General features: G+C 44.3%; 1 pseudogene; it reads right to left on the bottom strand.

Annotated features, from left to right (window-relative positions):
• Positions 1–1,559: 1,559 nt before the first annotated feature.
• Positions 1,560–2,791, bottom strand: LOC147451782 (mitochondrial uncoupling protein 4 pseudogene; annotated as a pseudogene).
• Positions 2,792–18,069: the final 15,278 nt, after the last annotated feature.

Genomic DNA, 18,069 nt, shown 5'->3' with positions numbered 1-18,069 from the left:
TTGACCTACCTTTGAGGTAGTTTAGCAAATTTTGTGTGTTTTGACAAATTAGTTATTGAAGTTGACCTAGAAACACTTTTAGTTTTTTCACTATTTTCTTATCAATGTATACTATGCATAGGGTGTATTTCTATGAAACAATTTACTTTTAGATATTTTGATAATTATTTGCTCTTTTTTTGGAAAAAATCCATAAAAGCCACAAAAAAAAAAGTAGCTTTCTCTTTAAAAGACTAGTGGTAAGGTGGTTCAAACTCACCCCAGTTCATAAGCTTCTCCATTAAATGATGTGGATAATCTCAAGATTAGTATGTTTCTTTGGTTAATTTGTAGTCAGTGCAACCACATAAATTTAGGCACTATGTGGCTTTCAAGGTAGCTTTAAACTTTTGTGCCATCATTCGCCATCCTCTTCCTCATCCTAATCCTCAAGTTGAATTCCGTTTTCGAACAATTTTATTCTACTTTTTTGTTTTGCTCAAAAATTCTAGATTAATTAGCCATCTCCTACTCTCAATTATTTGATATCGAAAATGAATATCCCCGCTTAAAAAGGAAGGTGGAAATCTCCTTATATGGTTGACATTCTTGATATGAGTCTGCTGCATCCAATTTGTGTGTCAAAATCTTGTGATTGTAAGATTTAGGCCTTTTAGATACTGCGTGACCCGGGTCATTGGTTCGATTTCGGCGGCTTGGACCTTTCAAGTGTATTATGCATCCATCACATTGCACCAAGATGTACTTAATTTTACATCAAAAATGGAAATATAAAGCACTCGATGATTGTTTCTCTTGTTTACCACAATACCAAAATCGAGCTCATTTTGAGTTAATACTATGCTGTCTCCAAATTGCTAAATTTCACTCAACAAACATGGTACTAGGTCCAAATATTTGCTAATATAAAATACTCATGTTTCTTAGTTTTGCAAAAAAAAAGATTAGGTCCAAATATAAACATACAAGTCCAATTTGGTTACAATGTGATAGGTTCATATGCCATATGGAAGGTCACATTGTGGAAGTCAATTTTTAATTGGCTCAATTTTTGTACTCCATAGGTGTGTTCCAAAGTCTCAACTTGCAGTTATCGAGAAAAATTATTTTCTCAAACATTCAAAAATCCCTCCAAGACAAATTTGAACCGAAAATTTTACAATACTAGCCAATATTTTTGTAAAATTGCACTATTTTCTATGTATTTTAAGTGGAATTTTCTCCTTCTTGCCCTCCCCTCAACCGGCTACTTTGGTTTTGCAACCAGCTCAAGGCTAAGCTGAGGCACACTTTTCCGGAACGCTTGTCTCAAGAGTGTCTCTTTTTTTTTTTTCCACTTAAAGTGTAGTGTTAACTTTGAGCTAAAGTAAAGACTTCTATCAACACATACATACGATAGGAGTATTTGATTTTTCTAAAACTCTAAAAGGACACTTTTTTTTTTTTTTTTGTCATGTTGGGTTACCAAACTAGTGTTAACAAGTTAAAAATAGTCACAGTAGCAATCAAGACGAAGATCAAAAGTAGGAACGTAGGCCTCATTCAACATATACAAAGCATTTGTAGGCCAAAAAAAATAGTAATGTATTCAGTCTCACGTCGGTTCGGATGCACTTTTTGTCCCAAACCACGACAAAATGGTATGGCCTTAAGGAAATGATAATAATAAAAAGAATTCGCGTGGTCACTAGTCTTCAAAAGTGGCGGAGGAGGTGGCGGATTTGCTCGAGGCTGACGAAGAGAACAATGGTGAAAGGGCCTTGACGCATGAGCGTGGGCAGGAAGCCCTTGTAGAGAGCCAGGGGCCCTTCAGAGCGGACGGTCTTAAGGGCACAGTCGAGGCCACCAGTGTAGGTGCCGGGTGTCATGTTCATGAAACGCGTTTTGATGACGTCAATGGGGTTGGAAGCCAGCGACGCCACCAGGCCCGCGGCGCAGCTGGACGCAACATGGGTGGCGATCCCTGGCGGCAGTAGCCGGCGCCGCGCCAAGCTCTCCTTAGCCTGGTCGTATGTCGCCAGCTGCGACGCCGTCACCACCATCGCCCTTTGCATCGTCAGTGCCGATCCTCGCCATAGCACGCGCACCCCTTCCTGCTTCACCATCCGCCACAGGGCGTCCCCCACGCCGGCATAGTTGCGCCTCTGTGCCCTCGGTAGTCGCCCGTCTGCTTGCATCCGCACCATGGCCACGTCTGCTGGGTTCCCAATGGCCGCTCCAATCGCTCCTGCTATCATCCCCGCCCCCACCTTCTTCACCACCGGTAACCCTCCGTCTTTCCCCGCCCATCTCTGCTTCAGCACCTCGTACAGCCCCATTCGCGTCGTCGAATACAGGCACTGCCGCAGCACCGTGGCAGATACGCCGGAAAAGAGCGCCTTCACTCCCTCCGTGCGCACGATCTCGGCGCCGATAGCCATGGGCCCTCTTTGTGTAGATGCGACGTGAGTAGCAACAGCCGCAGAGCAGAAATGATGCAATTGGGTGCCTCCCGGCCTCATACCGAGCGCGATGGCTGGTCGAGGAAGCGGGCCGTGCACCTGCGGGTTGCAGGTAGCGGCCTCTCCCTGCAGCTGCATGCGCACCTTGATGAGGTCGAGGGGGTGCGTCGAGCAGCCGGCCACCACCGAGGCGAGGCCACCCTCGACGAATGCTTTGATGCCCATGCCGACCTCAGCAGAGCAGAGAGGGAGAGAGAGAGAGAGAGAGAGAGACAGAGAGAAAGAGAGAAACTGAGGCTAGTGTGGGGCGCCCAATTAGAGAGAGGGAAATTGTGGGCTGTGCGTCTGTGTTGAAGGGGAATTAGCTTTTTATTTATACGATTGCAAGTGCGCGTAATTGTTTGTTGCCCGTAGGTGATGGAGACGGGAGTGGCAGCCGCTGAGCGCTTTCTCCAGCTAGTTCCACCTTCCTTGGAAGCGCCCTGTCTACACGCCGCGTGCACATCGCTTTCCACCTTTACTTGGTTTGGTTGATTTGGTAAAAGAGCGTGTCTAAACATGAAGACCTTGGCTTGTTGAAAAAACCAGCTTGTTTAAACATGAAGACCAGGCTCTTTGAAAGACCAGCTCTTTTAAACAAGAAGACCAGACTCTTTGAAAGACCAGCTCTTTTAAACATGAAGACCAGGTTGATAGATTAGAAGCTCATCACTAACCAAAGCAAAGAGAGAGAAAGTAGTATAGGTAAAGGAGCAAATTTAGAGACAAAATTTTTTAGACTCCCACGTTAGGAACATCCACTCTCAATTTAGAGATCAAATATTCTTAGAATCTTGTATGTGCCTTGTTGCGATTAGCTAAAAAGTATACCATTACTCGGCCTTGAGTGTTTCTAATGCTTCAAAAACCTCAAAATTGATTTTTTCCAAATAGAACATTCATTAAAAAAAAAGTTTTAAAAAAATCAATCTTGGTGTCAACAGATTTTCCTTGTTTATGAGGATTCTAGTGTGATGTCTAAATACATAAAATGATTAGATTTGCAAACATCCCCCCACGCGCACGGTGCCCCGCCCCCCCCCCCCCCCCCCCCCCCCCCAAAAAAAAAACCACCACCACCCCCCAACAAAAATAAAGTTTGTCACCAAACTGCCTCTTAACTAGGCAGGTGACAAACTGCCTCTTAACTAGGCAGTTTGTCACCAAACTGCCTCTTAACTAGGCTGTGCCCATGTCTTTTTAATTGAAATCTTGAAAAATCCCTTGGCCCTAGGAGAAAGGGAAAAGGAAAGGGCAAACTTTACTTTGAAAAGTAAAAAGAGAGAAGGGAGGTATGGAGAGGTGGTGGCACGCTAGGGGAGTGTTAGAAAAAAATCAAGGTCTAGTGTATTTTAATCGATTGAAATTGTAAAATCTCTGTTAAAGTTTGAGCTTGTTTTTAGTGTAATTGTCGAGAGAAGCTTCAAATTTTGACCTAAAAATCGGGAGGGAAAAGTAGCCAACCCCTATATACTCCAATGGTTTTGGCAATTGAGATCCGTTTTTGAGTGCTTAACATGTACTTTGTCACAAATTACCTCGCCAAAAAAAACAATTATGTCTAAAAACAATGAAGCAACTCATTTCCAAAGCCTGCACAACCAACTCAAATTCTAGTTTTAACATCCATACTCTTTATAATGCCACTGAAACTTTTCAAGGCCAAAGAATGCATCCACGTGCCAAGCCCTCCATGAGCTACAGGGTCGCCAGCTTTTTCCTCGTTGCTGAATTGTCCCGCCTGCCACAACATTGCATGTTGTTGTACATTGCCTTGAAGGCGTAATTTTTATTTTATTATTGTACAACCTTGAGTGCAGTATGAGAGACCGCAATAGCCACGTTGACTCCTAGGCTGAGGCTTGGATGTGTGTGTGAGTGAGTTTGAGTGTGTGTGTACAGTGTGTGATAAAGAGATAGGAGTGTACGTATGATCGTGTGTTTATGTCAGGAGAACACAGAGTCTACGTCGATTGGTCCTGACTCGTGGCTCTGTGCATTTGTGACTCGTGAGAGAGAGATGGGCGACTCGGGAGTCGGGACTTGGGAGAGAAAAACAGACGAGTCTAAGACAGTGAGACAAAGACGACTCATGGCATTAGCCATGCGCACATCCTGTATGTGTATTGACCGCTGGGTCAACAACACAGCATAACTCAAGTTTCGTACCAAAGTCTTATCTTTTGCGAGTTATGAAATGCTGCGGATTATGGCTATAAACGTCATTTGTAATGAGTAGTTATTCTAGTTTCAGAAGCCGTGGTGCAATGGCACTTCCAGATTGCAAATACAAAGCCATTTGACCCTTTCAACCCCAGTTTTGGTTAAACCTAAGGTAGCCTTAGTATATAAGGTACCTAGGTCATTTTGTAAAGAGAGACTTTAATCATAATCAAAAACTTAGCGCTGCCGTCTACTGTGTGTGAGAGAGAAAGAGAGTGAGCGTGAGCTTTATCCTCTTGCTACGCCCGGCTCGCTCAACACATTGGAGATCCGACTGCACCGTTGTTGTAGGCTCGAGGAGAGCTATGCGACAACACCAAGAATTCCACGCGAGACGAAGCGCACACGCCGATGCATCTACGAGCTATTTGTGACTGTAAGTGTATCAAACGATGTCTGTTTTCTGCGTGCTAGTAGTCTATAGAATCGTGGCGACATAAGCTACGCATAGGTACTCATAAATTTCAGTTTCGGACACTTTCAAAATTCTGCTCTGTCATCCTACGCGTTTTTTGCAGATGGGTTTAGAGTGACGGTTTTGAGTGTAGGAGCTTAGGGACAGGTGTATCCTAGTGAGGGGATGGTGTTCCTTAAGTTTCGTACGAATCTGGCATGATTAGGTGAGTTACCTTCCGTATGTGTGTATGTGGCTAGGTGGTGTAGTTGAGAGCAGTGAGGTTCTTGATTGTGGTATAGTTGGCCTTCCAGAGTGTTGTATGTGTAGGATGGTCTCTGCCTGACAAGCTAAAGAGATTTCCTCCGTGTGCCTATCGTGTCATCTATGTCCTTGATTGACATTATGTTGATCTAGATAGTGTTTGCATGCACTTCATGGGTGTGTGAGTCGCTCCTCCAACATTGGCGTCGTTGCCGGGGACACAAGGACCTAAGTAGGTTTCCTACTAACACTCGTGTGATGGTTGCTTGATTTAGTTTCGGCTAAAGAAAGCGTTTTTCTTAAGTGGATCCGGAAGAGGATATTCTGCGATCAAGTGGATAGCCAGGAAGCGTGTGTCTTGCCGAGGATCTGCGACTGGATAGGTTTAGTTAGGATCTGTGGATTAGAGTAGTTGTTGGTGGGTCGAGTGATTTGTTAGGTGATAAAAGCGTTTACTAGTCCATGTGTGGCAGTGAAGCGTTTTTCTACTCATAGATGCAAATCCCCATATGATTTGTAGGAGTAGCTTTAGGTAAGTGATCCGATTCTGATCTAGAGCTATTCAGCACTGAATTATTTGCTAAAGTGAATTATTAGAGCTATTCAGCACTGAATTATTTGCTAAAGTGCTTGATTGCATTTGAAATCACGGAAAAGTGTGCTTTTGAGGGTAAAAATGCATTAAACAAGCTTTTGTGGATATTTTTGTATGACTGACTGATGTTGTGCATATAAAAGAGCATTTGCAAGGGTTGTGTGAAGAAAACCTGCAATTCTGTAAACATAGACATCCTACGCGTAGGATGTCTCAAGGGGGTTCTGGAGACCAAATTTGAAAATTTTGACTGCACCAGTGGGTTCAGAGGGTAGGTTTTACCCTAGTAACACATTGACTTGGGTGTTTTTCCCTATTTTTATTGACGAAAAGCCAAAAGCCGGAGTCAGAAAACGTAAAATTTCAGCAAAGGCTTAATTGAGTGATTTTTGCATGTTTTTGCAATTGTGAAGCATACTTGCACTTGTTGAGGGAATAAGGAAGCATCAGGGACACTTCAGTCTCAAAAAATCAGCAGTAGACATCCTACGCGTAGGATGTCTACAGGGTGATCTGGGCACTTTTTTGAAAATCTGAGGTTACTAGTGTGTTTAGAAGGTAGGTTTTACCCTATTTTCACGTGGAAAGTGGGAACTTGACCATATCTTGACAGGATAAGACCAAACGACGAAAATTGCCAGACATCCTACCCAAATTATGCCCAAGGCATAATTTTTGAGACCAAACCATAGGGTGGCTTCATGTGCATGTTATACATGATGTTTTGAGTGCAGGTGATAAATTTCATCTCATTTGGGTCAGTGAAAGGAAGATTGAACAGACTTTAGCATTTTTGACATCCAAATTAGAATCTAAGCATAGCATTGGGTTGCTGACATCAAGGGGAAGCTGTGGCTCAAATTTGGGGCAATTCTGAGCACTTAGACATCCTACGTGTAGGATGTCTAAGGCATGATTTAGAAACCAAAATTCAAAATGTGGACATAGCAGGGTGTTGTATAGCCTTAGCAAGCCTCTTAGTCAATTTTGGTCCAATTTGGAGTTGATTTGACTTAGGAATTCATCAGAATAGACATCAGGCTTTTGGAACAGATTCTTGATCATTTGACCAACCTATAGGTGTCTGAATCAAAAAGTAAAAATAGCTGTGAGTTTAGCACATCAAGGGAAAGCTACAGTGCAGGTTTGAGCTGAAACAAAGCAAAAAGACATCCTACGCGTAGGATGTCTCCAGGGTCATAAAGTGGTCAAAATTCTACTTTGGCCATATAGAGAGGTTCTAAGTGTCTCAAAGATTCCAGAACTTTTTTCAAAAGTGAATTTGGACCTTGTTTGGCCTATTTACCAAGCAAAGACAAGAATTGTCAGACATCCTACTCTTGGAGTGCACTAGAAGCTCTTGCAGCCTAAATCTTGACCTATTGGCATCCAAATAAAATTTTGAGCATACCATTGGGATGCTGAGCACTAGGAGAATCTTGGGATCAAGTTTGGACAAAATCTGAGCAGTTAGACATCCTACGCGTAGGATGTCTCCAGCTTGATTTAGGACTCCAAACCAACTTATGAGCACACCACTGTGATCAGCACATCAAGGAGAAGCTGGGGTGAAAATTTCAAGTCATTCTGAGCAAAAAGACATCCTACGCGTAGGATGTCTCAAGGCCATTTTTAGGTCCAAATGAAATTCTGAGCATACCATTGTGTTGCTGGACTTAAGGGGAGTCTCTGGACCAAATTTTGTTAAATTCTGAGCATATAGACATCCTACGCGTAGGATGTCTCTAGGCTAGTTTTAGGGTCTAACTGTAATTTTGACCATAGAGAAGTGTTCACAGTGTCACAGAGATCCCAAATCTTCTTTTAAAATTGAATTTGGACTCATTTTGACCAGTCTAAACTGCATTTCACTATTTTAGCCATAAATTTCACAAACGGTATCGGATCGAAAAAGTTTTTATATCAAAACGTAGCCTGAGAGCGGCTCTACAGATGTGAGAGCAGCAACCATTTAGTTCAACTTTGAAAAAAAACGTCGTTTGAGGCCTCAAAATACATCCGCAAGTTAGGGGTGTTTGAAAGCGACAATTTGCGAGAATTGTGACGAAACGGTTGCGGTTTTGGACATAGTTTCGACTTTTCCCTAACCAAAGAACTTGAACACAGTGGACTAAATCTACTTGAACCAAGAAAATTCTCTTAAGCCCAGAAATTATGTCTACCCTAGATTCAAACGCAGCTTACACAAGCTTGGAGATCTCGACGATAGAGGAATATCCTCCCACAATGGATCTTCCAAACTTGCAATTGATAAAGATCCATCTTGTTGAGAGAGTTTGGATGATTGTTCATGAGAGTGAAGGACTATATAGATACATTGACGACAATGAGGTCAATCTTTATAGGTGCTCAGATCCATACCTAGAAGAGATAACGGATTACAAGCTCTTATATGTCTACACATACGGAGTCGACTGTCAATGGAGATCTATAGTTGTCGACAAGTATGGACGAGAATACAGAGTTGTAGAAAGCACAAATCCATAGACTGTACTAGAAAGAGGTGGATATTTGATCAATGAAGTACCACAAATGCCTCCACCAAACACGAGAATTCCTATAGGAATTCCAAGAAGAGAGCCACCAGGATTCCCTTCAAGAGCGATAACGAGAGAAGGATTGGGAGAGTCTCTGGTTAGACTTGTAGACAATCAACGAGTTAGACCATCCCAAGTCCAGAAATGGGTAAACAGAAAATACTCTGAAGATAAAGATCCGAGAGATCACGTAACAGCTTTTAGAAGAGTGATTAGAGCAGAGGAAGTTTCAGATTTTGCGACACAGTTTGCGGGATTTGAATTGACTCTAGAAGATGATGCAGCTACATGGTTCGACTCGGTGGAAAATGGGATTTTGAGACCCTAGATGAGCTATTTGAGGAGTTTATTGAAGAATTATCACCAAAAGGCATTGCTCACAACACGGTCTCGCAAATCCATAGATTCAAACAGAAAGAGAATGAATCAGTACGCAAAGCATCATTACGGCTCAAGAGATATGTTAAGCTCTGTCCGAGAGCGGAATTACCTACGCAAGCACGACTGATGCTGATCTTTATCCAGGGAATGAGACATGCAGGCCTTCAGAAGGATCTGCATATGATAAGGAGGATGACGCTAAACGAGTTGATTAAAGAAGCTCTTTATCTAGTGGATAATTGTGAGGCATACAAAGAAAAGGACTTAAAGAGTCAAGGAGATGACACATCCTCTCAGCACACTGTTTCACAGATAAGTGAGTCCATTGCCAAGCCAACGGCACCTATTGATCAAGAAAAGCTTATCGACGACTTGGTCAAGAGGTTGATTCCTCTTGTAAGGTCTAATTCGGGAGAGCCGAAGTGGTGTGAAATTGAGAGAAAATGGACGAACCATAAGGAGGAACAATGCTATTATAGCATGAAAAATGCTAGGGAGAGGTATGTACAACCTGCTCCAGAAGCACCTACTCCACCTAGATACATTACGGGGAATGCGCCAAGGCGAATAGGAGTTTTAAGGCCACAGCTTGTCTTAGGACAACAACCTCCGCTGCCAGGTGCTAGAATGCAGGTAGACATGAGACACATTCCAATGATGGAAGCATCAAATAAACCAACGCTAGTACCAGCTACAATGTGGTATAGCAACCAAAGTGAGTACTACCCTCTGGAGCAACAAAATGTGAGAGAAACGCATGGAGTGGTGAGGCCGGTACAACCTCCACCTCCTGGGTCTCAGTCGAAAGAAAGAAGGTATGAAATGGACGAAAGGACATTACCATTCATTGCAAATAGCGGCTTATCTAGGTCAAAGCTTGCTTATAGCCAAGAGGAAATGCTAAAAGAATCTCCTCAAACAGAGACAGATTATCACAAAAGTTGTGACAACCACTTGGTCAAACAATGTCCTCATACGGAGATCACTGAAGTAAATGCCTATTGTCTTGAGTGTGGCATCACTCACTTGATCCCTGATTGCCCGAAAAACCCAAACCAAATCAGGAAAATCACGACAAATGTATTAGGGATTGTTCAGCTCCCTAGTAGCTCAAAAAATGAAAATGTTGTACCAGTTCAAGTGGTTATGAGATCACAAGCTCAAAAGAAAGCTGATGAGAACCCTGAGACAAAGAACACGGAAAGTGACACGAGTCCAAAGAAAGATGATGGACCAAAGACAGACGCAACTAGTTAGAAAACCAAGAGCAAAAGAAATAGTTGGAAAGCTAGAAAGACTAGGATGAAAGCATGCAGGGAACGAGAGCAAAATCCCCTAGCTGAGAAGCTTACCGAAGCTGAGGAGAAGATAAAACAACATGAGAAAAAGGAGGCACCTTCTCTTACACAGATGGTTAAATCTCTAGAAGAACCATCCACGCATGAGAAACCAAGAAGTGCTAGTTCAGGAGGATCTGTGCTGGCAGAGAAGGTTAATGAGACATTAGATGCCCTCTTGAAAGCCTATGATGTGAGGCTAAAAAACAACCAAACCCAAGAACACAGGTGGATGACATATCCCTATGTGGAACTAGAAAAGCAAAGGTTTGAAATGTGCAAGAAAATGATTTAAACAGCCCAAGATTTACTAGAACCACCAGTTGCAAAACCTGAGGATGTGATCCGTGTCATGCCTACACAAGTAATCCCACCAAACTAGGAACTAAAAGAGCCAGATTCTAGTCATGAGCACAGACCAAACCTCAAAGACCCAGCATTAGAACCAAGGATAGTACTAAATACCACGGATAACTCTTCCGAGGGATTTCACCAAGCTATACCTGAGGATTGTAAAGAGATAGATGGTCTTGACGAATTGTGGAAACAAGTCAGAGAGGCCAATGAAGCCGATGACCTAAGAAGACGAGTAGACAAGACTGGTGATGAACGAGGAGTGTTTCTACCACCAATAAAGGAATTTGAGACTGGATCTCAAATGAATCTAGACGTTGTTGTGCCGTTGCCGACACACACGGTGATGTGTGGTGTTTCTGTGTGTGAGTGATACAGACATCATATGGAAATAGCATGACGCTGAAGGTAAAAGAACAACATGCTGTTGGACAAAATAGAAGATAAAACAATGTTAGACGTACAACAAAACTCGCTTCATCCGCGTACCGAACTCACATCACTACAGATGTGAACGGGTGTTACTAGTTTAGCCGGTTTTGTGCCTGTTCGGATTTCGGACTTTGGACTTTGCCATAAACACTTGGCACACCCGGTGGTTCCAAAAAACCTTTTTTGGACTAACCCGAACCCACAATTAGGCTACGGGCGCAAATTACAAAAATCAATTACAAAATAATCTGCTTCAAAAATTTCTGTGCTCCTCACTTTTCTGCGTTTGCATTCTGCACTTCTCTTCATTCAGCGTTTGACTTTTCTTCAGTCTTCGACATCTCCATCATCCGGATGGCATGGTCGGCTGAACTTCTGGAAAAGCTTTTGTGGTAGCTTGCGGCTGCTCTAGCTCCTTGGTAATCTGTGCTGATCTTGAAGCTGGTTTCACGGTTGTCAAAATGCTCTTGAAGAGACTGGAGGTCACTGAAGGTCCTGTCTTCTGCCTCTTCTGAGAGCGAACACTGGCTGCTTCCGGGCTTGCCTGCCGAAGCACCAGTCCTCTTCAATCATCGGCTCTGCATTGGATTCGGCAACCTTGCCCTTGCCTTTGCTGGATCCGGGAGATGGTAGTTTGGAAGCAGGGACTACCTCCGTGCCTCTCTGCACCGAACCTCTTGTGGCAGCCGACTTTCCCTTGTCCGCAGTGGGTGAATCTTGCAACAACAGTACTGTTAAAATTTGACCTGCTCGGGAATCGCAATCCCTCTCATGACTGCACATCTTGGCTATAAATTCCCAAATTTTCTCATGCAAAACCTCTGCCCATGCCACTTTTGTGCCTTCCTCTACTGTTGCCAAAAAACTCATGCAGGCCTTCGAAACTCTGTCGGCCTTCTGGTGCATAAAGAAATACTGCATGAGCCATTCGTATCTACGTCGCATATACTCTGTCTTTGCATGCCTGGTGTAGTATTCGTTAGAGCTTTTATGTGTGAAGCGGTTGAGCATGAAGTTTTCTGATATCTTCTTCATATCCTTGGACGCAGAGCAGTTCGAGCCTGCTAGCGATAATCTCTACTGTTATTGGGTGATCCTTTCCGTCTGCATACAACACTTTGCGCTTGACATTTCTCGAAAAGAAATTGCCGAAGTAACCCGCGCGAAGTCGAAACATGTCTTTAAATAGAACGGCATGATCATTAGAAGATTCTTCAAAAAAAATTCACGTCCATCAATTGCTGCTTGCCACGTATTCTTTCCTCGAGCTGGGGAAATTCCGTATCTCCAAGATTCGACATCATTTGAAAAATCCAGCCCACCTTTGCACTCATTAAATGCAACAGCAATTCGGCGGCTTTCTTCATGATTTGATGTGACCGGCTTCAAGCTCGGGCTTACTCCGATACCGAAATGAACCTGCAGAAGATTTATTTCTTTCGGCATACCTGTTGCTGCTTCCTTTGTTGGCTCCGGCGGCTTCAAAGTGGTCTGGTAAGGTCGAAGCCGATAGCCATTTACTGGTTTCGGTAACATTTTCCCATCCAATTGCCTGAGTTTGAATGTTCCGTCTCCGATGACATCCGCAATCCAGTAAGGACCAATCCATCTGAATACAAGCTTTCCGGGAATCTTTCCAGATCATGTATTGAACAATAGCACCGGCATATTCTTATGCAAATCCTTGATTTTGGAGTGCCAATCTACGAACTTCTTCCGGCGGGCTTGTACTATTTCGCTGACTACATCGGCTTGCAGCCGTTCCGACTCCATTTTCAGCAAATTCTGAATTCTCTCTCTCTCTGAAGCTGATTCCGCTAACCTCCACAACTGCTACTCTGAGACTCGGCACAACGAACTCCATCGGCATTACTGCTTCTGTGCCATATACCATTCTAAAAGGACTGAATCCTGTAGGAAGCTTATAACTTGTCCGGAATGCCCATAAAGCTGAATATAATTTCTGCTCCCAATCATGCCGATGCTCTTCCACGATCTTTCTTAAGATATTCTGCAATACTTTATTTGTAGATTCGGCCTCACCGTTGGCTTGAGGGTAATACACTGTTGACTTCTTGTGCACGATCATGTGTATCTGCACCAATTCTCTGATCACTTTATTCAAAAATTCGGTTCCTTGATCACTGACAAGTTCCAAAGGACATCGGAATCGTGTGATAACATGCTCATATAGAAACTTAGCTACATTCGTAGCTTCCTTGGTTCTCAGGGCCTTAGCCTCCACCCACTTTGTACAATAGTCTGTAGCTACTACCAAATACACATTGCCGCTCGGCCAGGCTAGTGGGTGGAAAGGACCAACAAAATCTAGACCCCATTTCTCAAATGGCCCTAGAGGCAATATTAGCTGATGCCTCATCCTGTCCTTCGGACCTGGTTTCCCTAATCGTTGACAAGGATCACAGAACTTGGGATGTCATGCAGCATCTCTAAATACAGTAGGCCACCATAACCCAGTTGCCAAGACTTTTCTTGCTATGGCATCTCCTGCAAAGTGACCCCCTCCTATGCCTTCATGAGCTTCCTGCAATACTGCTTCTTGTTCATGGATCGGCACGCATCGGCGCCAAATCTCATCGGCAGATCTTCGGTACAGCTGTCCAGCAATGATTTGAAAATTCCAAGATTGTATGGCCAGCCTCTTTCTTTGATCTCTTGTGTACCCGTCTGGGAAATATCTTGTCTGCAACAACGCTAGCATGTCCTCATACCAGTCGGTTGGTTGAATTACTCCAATAAACAAATCTGCATCGGGTAGCTCGTCATTCACTCCACAGCCTTGAACGTCCTCTATCAAATCACCAGCTTCCAATCTGGACAAATAATCAGCTACCGCATGTAGTCTTCCGGGCGTGTGCACAACTGTGAACTCGAACTCTGTCAAAATGAGCATCCATCTCGCAAATTTCTCATGTAGGACTTGCTTGCCCACTAGATAGACCAAAGCTGAATGGTCTACATAAAAAGTAAACTTGTTGCCTAGTAGATAGTGCCGAAATTTGTTGACTACGTAAACCATTCCCAAGGCTTCTCTTTCTGTTACCGAGTAATTCCTTTCTGCAGAACTCAGTCTTCAGCTAGCATAGTACACAGGTCGATTCCACATCTTCACCTTCTCCTACATTAGCACAGCTCCAATAGCTACATCGGATGTATCAACAAACACGTTGAATGGCAAATCCCATTGCGGTGGTTGAATAATCGAAGCTTTCGACAGCATCAACTTCAATGACCTAAAGGCTTTATCACATTCTTCTGTCCAATTGAAAACTTTCCCCTTGAGTACTTCATACAACGGTATTGCCACATTGGCAAGATACCGAATCATTCTACCATGCCATCGGACTTGTCCCAAAAATCTTAATAGCTCTTTGTTGTTCTTCGGCGGCTTGGCTAACTGGATCACTTCAATCTTGCCCGAATCCATTGCTATCCCTTCAGCCGAAACAATGTGCCCAAGTAACATTCCGCTTTTCACACCGAAGGCACATTTCAGAGGATTCAAGCTCAGCCTCGTGGTTCGGCATTGATGCAGGCATTGCCCTAACTGGTCCAGATGCTCCTCCCTTTTTCTGAATACTGTGAAATCATCCACAAAAATCCGCATGAAATCCTTCTTTAGTAACGGCTTGAAAACCTTATAAGCTGCTCTTTGAAATGTGGCTTGAGCACTCTTCAAGCCAAATTTCATCACTTCTGACATGAATGCTCCCCATTCTGTAATGAAAGTTGTCTTCTCCCTGTCTTCTGGTGCCATCTTTATTTGGTGATACCCAACAAATCCATCCAAAAAAGAGTACATTTCATGCTCGGCAACATCATCCAACAACACGTCTGTATAAGGAATCGGGAAAGGATCTGCTATTGTCACTGCATTCAACTTCCGGTAATCCACACATACTCGGAGCTTCTTGTTTTTCTTTGGGACAATTACGATCGGTGAAAGCCATGTTGCGGTGTCTACCGGTGTAATGAATCCAACCCTTAACAATTTGTCGATCTCTTCTTTTACTCGCACTACGTAGTTCGGATTCATCCGCTATCTCTGCTGTCGGATCGGCTTCGCATCTTCTGTGAGTACAATTCGGTGTTGTGCAAAAGTGGGGTCTAACCCCTGCATGTCGGCATATGACCATGCGAAAACATCTTTGTATGTTGTGAGAAGGCTTTTTCTTTGTAGAAGGATTTTTCTTCAGCAAGTACCTCCGACCAGTCTAGTTGCTGTCCCAGATCTGTATCTTCCACAGCATCGGGCACCATTTTACCTTCTTCCTTCGGAGGAATACTAGCCAGCTTCGACTGTGCCCACCGTTCCAGCTCTTGCTTGACCCTTTGTGCTTTGGTAGCTTCTCGGCTATCTCCATCCTTTACCTCTTCAATATGTTCGGTGACTGGCTTGACCCCCTTTTGGTTTAGCTCGGCTGTTGGCTCCTTGCTCTCTTTTCCATGCTTCTGCATAATATCGGCCACATCGATTTCAAACAGCCCAACCAAATTCTGATTGCACCCATATACCGTTCTTCTTCATCATCGTCTAATCCTTCGGCCAGATATATCCCTTCGGCATCTTTCGGTCTCACTGGGAGTGCAACATTAGTTCTCGTTTGGACATTCACCTTGATCCTTGTTTTGCCTTTCCTCAAAGATAGCACATTAGTGTCCTAGTTCTGCTTGGCTTTTGCCTGCTTCAGCCAAGGTCTTCCAAGTAATAGAGGATAGGCTCCATGAATATCTTCCATCCTCATAACCACTACTGCTATTGCGAATGGTAGATCTGCTATGACTATGTCCAAGTGCCGAACTAGTCCCAAAGGTTGCACTCTTCTCTGATCAGCCATTTTAACTGCAAAAGGTGCATCATTCAGATCGGTGATGCCTAGCTGCTTGCACAAGCCTTCAGAAAAAACATTAACTCCTGATCCACCATCCACTAGCACATTCTGGACCTTGAGCTTGCCAATATCCACTGCAACTACTGGCACTTGCTCGTCATATACTACCGTTGGTGCGACTTCAGCTGTGATCACTTTGATGCTCTTTTCCTCTGCTGCTCCTTTTCCTTTGCCTTCGGCAGCGATTTGCTCGATCAGCCTTTCCTTGAATCTGGGCACTAACTCTAACAACTGTGCTGTCGTGATTGCCATCGGTAGGTGCTTCAAGTGCTCCCATAGAGCAAATTATCCATGCACTGGCTTCTTCCTAGCCTTCTTGTGCCCCTTGCTCTCTTGCTGAACTTTGGCTAACACCTCTTCAAGTGTCACTCTCTCTGCAAACTGTAATTTCTTCTCTACCTTACACTTGTTGACGGGTTCTCTGCTCTCGTCCTTAGCCGGCTGATCTGTAGCCTCAGCTTCTACTGACCCTCTTGGTCCTTGCTTTGCACTACTCCTGTCCTCTACACACGATGCCTCTGTTTGCACTCCGACACTGCTACTGCTCTCATTCCCAACAATCCTCTTGTCTAGCGCTTCTACGCTGCTCGGAACATCTTGTGCGTGCTTCACCATCTCGGATACTGCTTCCCTAACTGCCCTCTGCTCAGGACAACTTATGACCGATTCTTTCACTGGTACTGGCTTCGGCTATACCAGGACCGCTTGTCCGGCTGCAACTTGACTTCGGGTTACTGTACACACCTGCTGGTTCGGCGTGACCATTTCTTCTGTCAAATCTACTATGGTAACGACGTTTACTCCTGTTGTCGGGTTATTCGTAGGCGGTCGGTTTTGCTGTGGGTTGTTCTGTCTTGCTACCGCGGCATCCCTCTACGTCTCGTGTTCAATTCTCATCAGGCATTCCCCAATGTAGTGATTCAAATCCCCACAATAGAAACAACCCTGTGTTTTTCTGATAGTTCTGCTAATTCCGCCGATACCCATTCCAGCTTCTGCCTCTGCCGTACTGTCTATAATTGCTTCCTCGGCCTCTGCCGTAGCCACCTTGGCTTTCTGCTGGCACAAAATTATTATGTTGTCCACCTGCAACATTAGAAGTGGATGCTTCCACAGTTGCTACCGTCGGCACATACTGACCAGTAACTTGTGGTGTCATTACGGTCGGCACTCTTTGCATCTGGTTCGGCATGAAGTGCATGGCTGGGGGGCTTGGACTGAACACAGGTGTTGGCTGTTGAAAACTTGGATTGAACACTGCTGCTAGCTGCTGGAAACTCATTTCTGCCATGTTTTGGAAATCGATGCCGAAATGCATCGGCTGCATGCTGGCTACTGTTTGAACTGGCTGCCGAACTCGTCCATTGTACACACATCGAGTGGTTGGGTGAGTGTTGGTCTGACAGATGTCACACCGGTATGTTCTGTCGGGGCACTCGATATCTAGATGACCCTCTCGGCCACAAGTGGTGCACCACACCCCATGTCAAAACGCCAAGCTCATCACACCTCCTGCTGGTCCTGCCACGGCTGCACTGGTCGCTCCTCTCTGAGCCTCTGAGCCTCCTGCACCGGGATATTTCCACGCCGAGAGTTTGAAAGCTTGCCCATATCCAACTGGTGTCGGTGTCACTCCACTAGTAACTGCTGCCGGTCCGTAAATTTGAGTAATTGGAGCTTTCAATCTTTCTGCTTTCACTACTCTTTCCACAAGAGTATCCAATGTCTGCCCTGTCAAGTCCATACCAATGTGCGGGTCATTGTTGTCCAGACCCCTCAAAAATGTCTCGCATTGCACTAAGTCGCTCGGCTTATTGCTTGCATCCAGTCTGTTGACCAATTTTCGAATCTCTGCACCATATGCGTATACTGACCGAAAATTCTGCTTCACAGTGTTCATCTGCTGCAAAATGTGGGCGGCTGTAGGCTGACTCCGGAATGTGCTCAAAAATTCGGCCTTCAACTGCGTGTATGTGATCAGCGCCATGTACTGCATGACCCATGCTTGTGCCAAACCAACCATGGTGGTAGCAAATTTCCTCTTCATTTGCAGCTCCTCTCCAGCAGTGAGGTTGTTCGGGTTGACAGGTGGGTTGTTTAGGAAGAAATTTTCCTCGAACATGATACAGTGATCGTCG

This window comes from Adiantum capillus-veneris, chromosome 8 (assembly GCF_014529385.1).
Source record: "Adiantum capillus-veneris isolate H3 chromosome 8, ASM1452938v2, whole genome shotgun sequence".
Classification (NCBI taxonomy): Eukaryota; Viridiplantae; Streptophyta; class Polypodiopsida; order Polypodiales; family Pteridaceae; genus Adiantum; species Adiantum capillus-veneris.
This window is presented reverse-complemented; position numbering and strand designations above follow the sequence as displayed.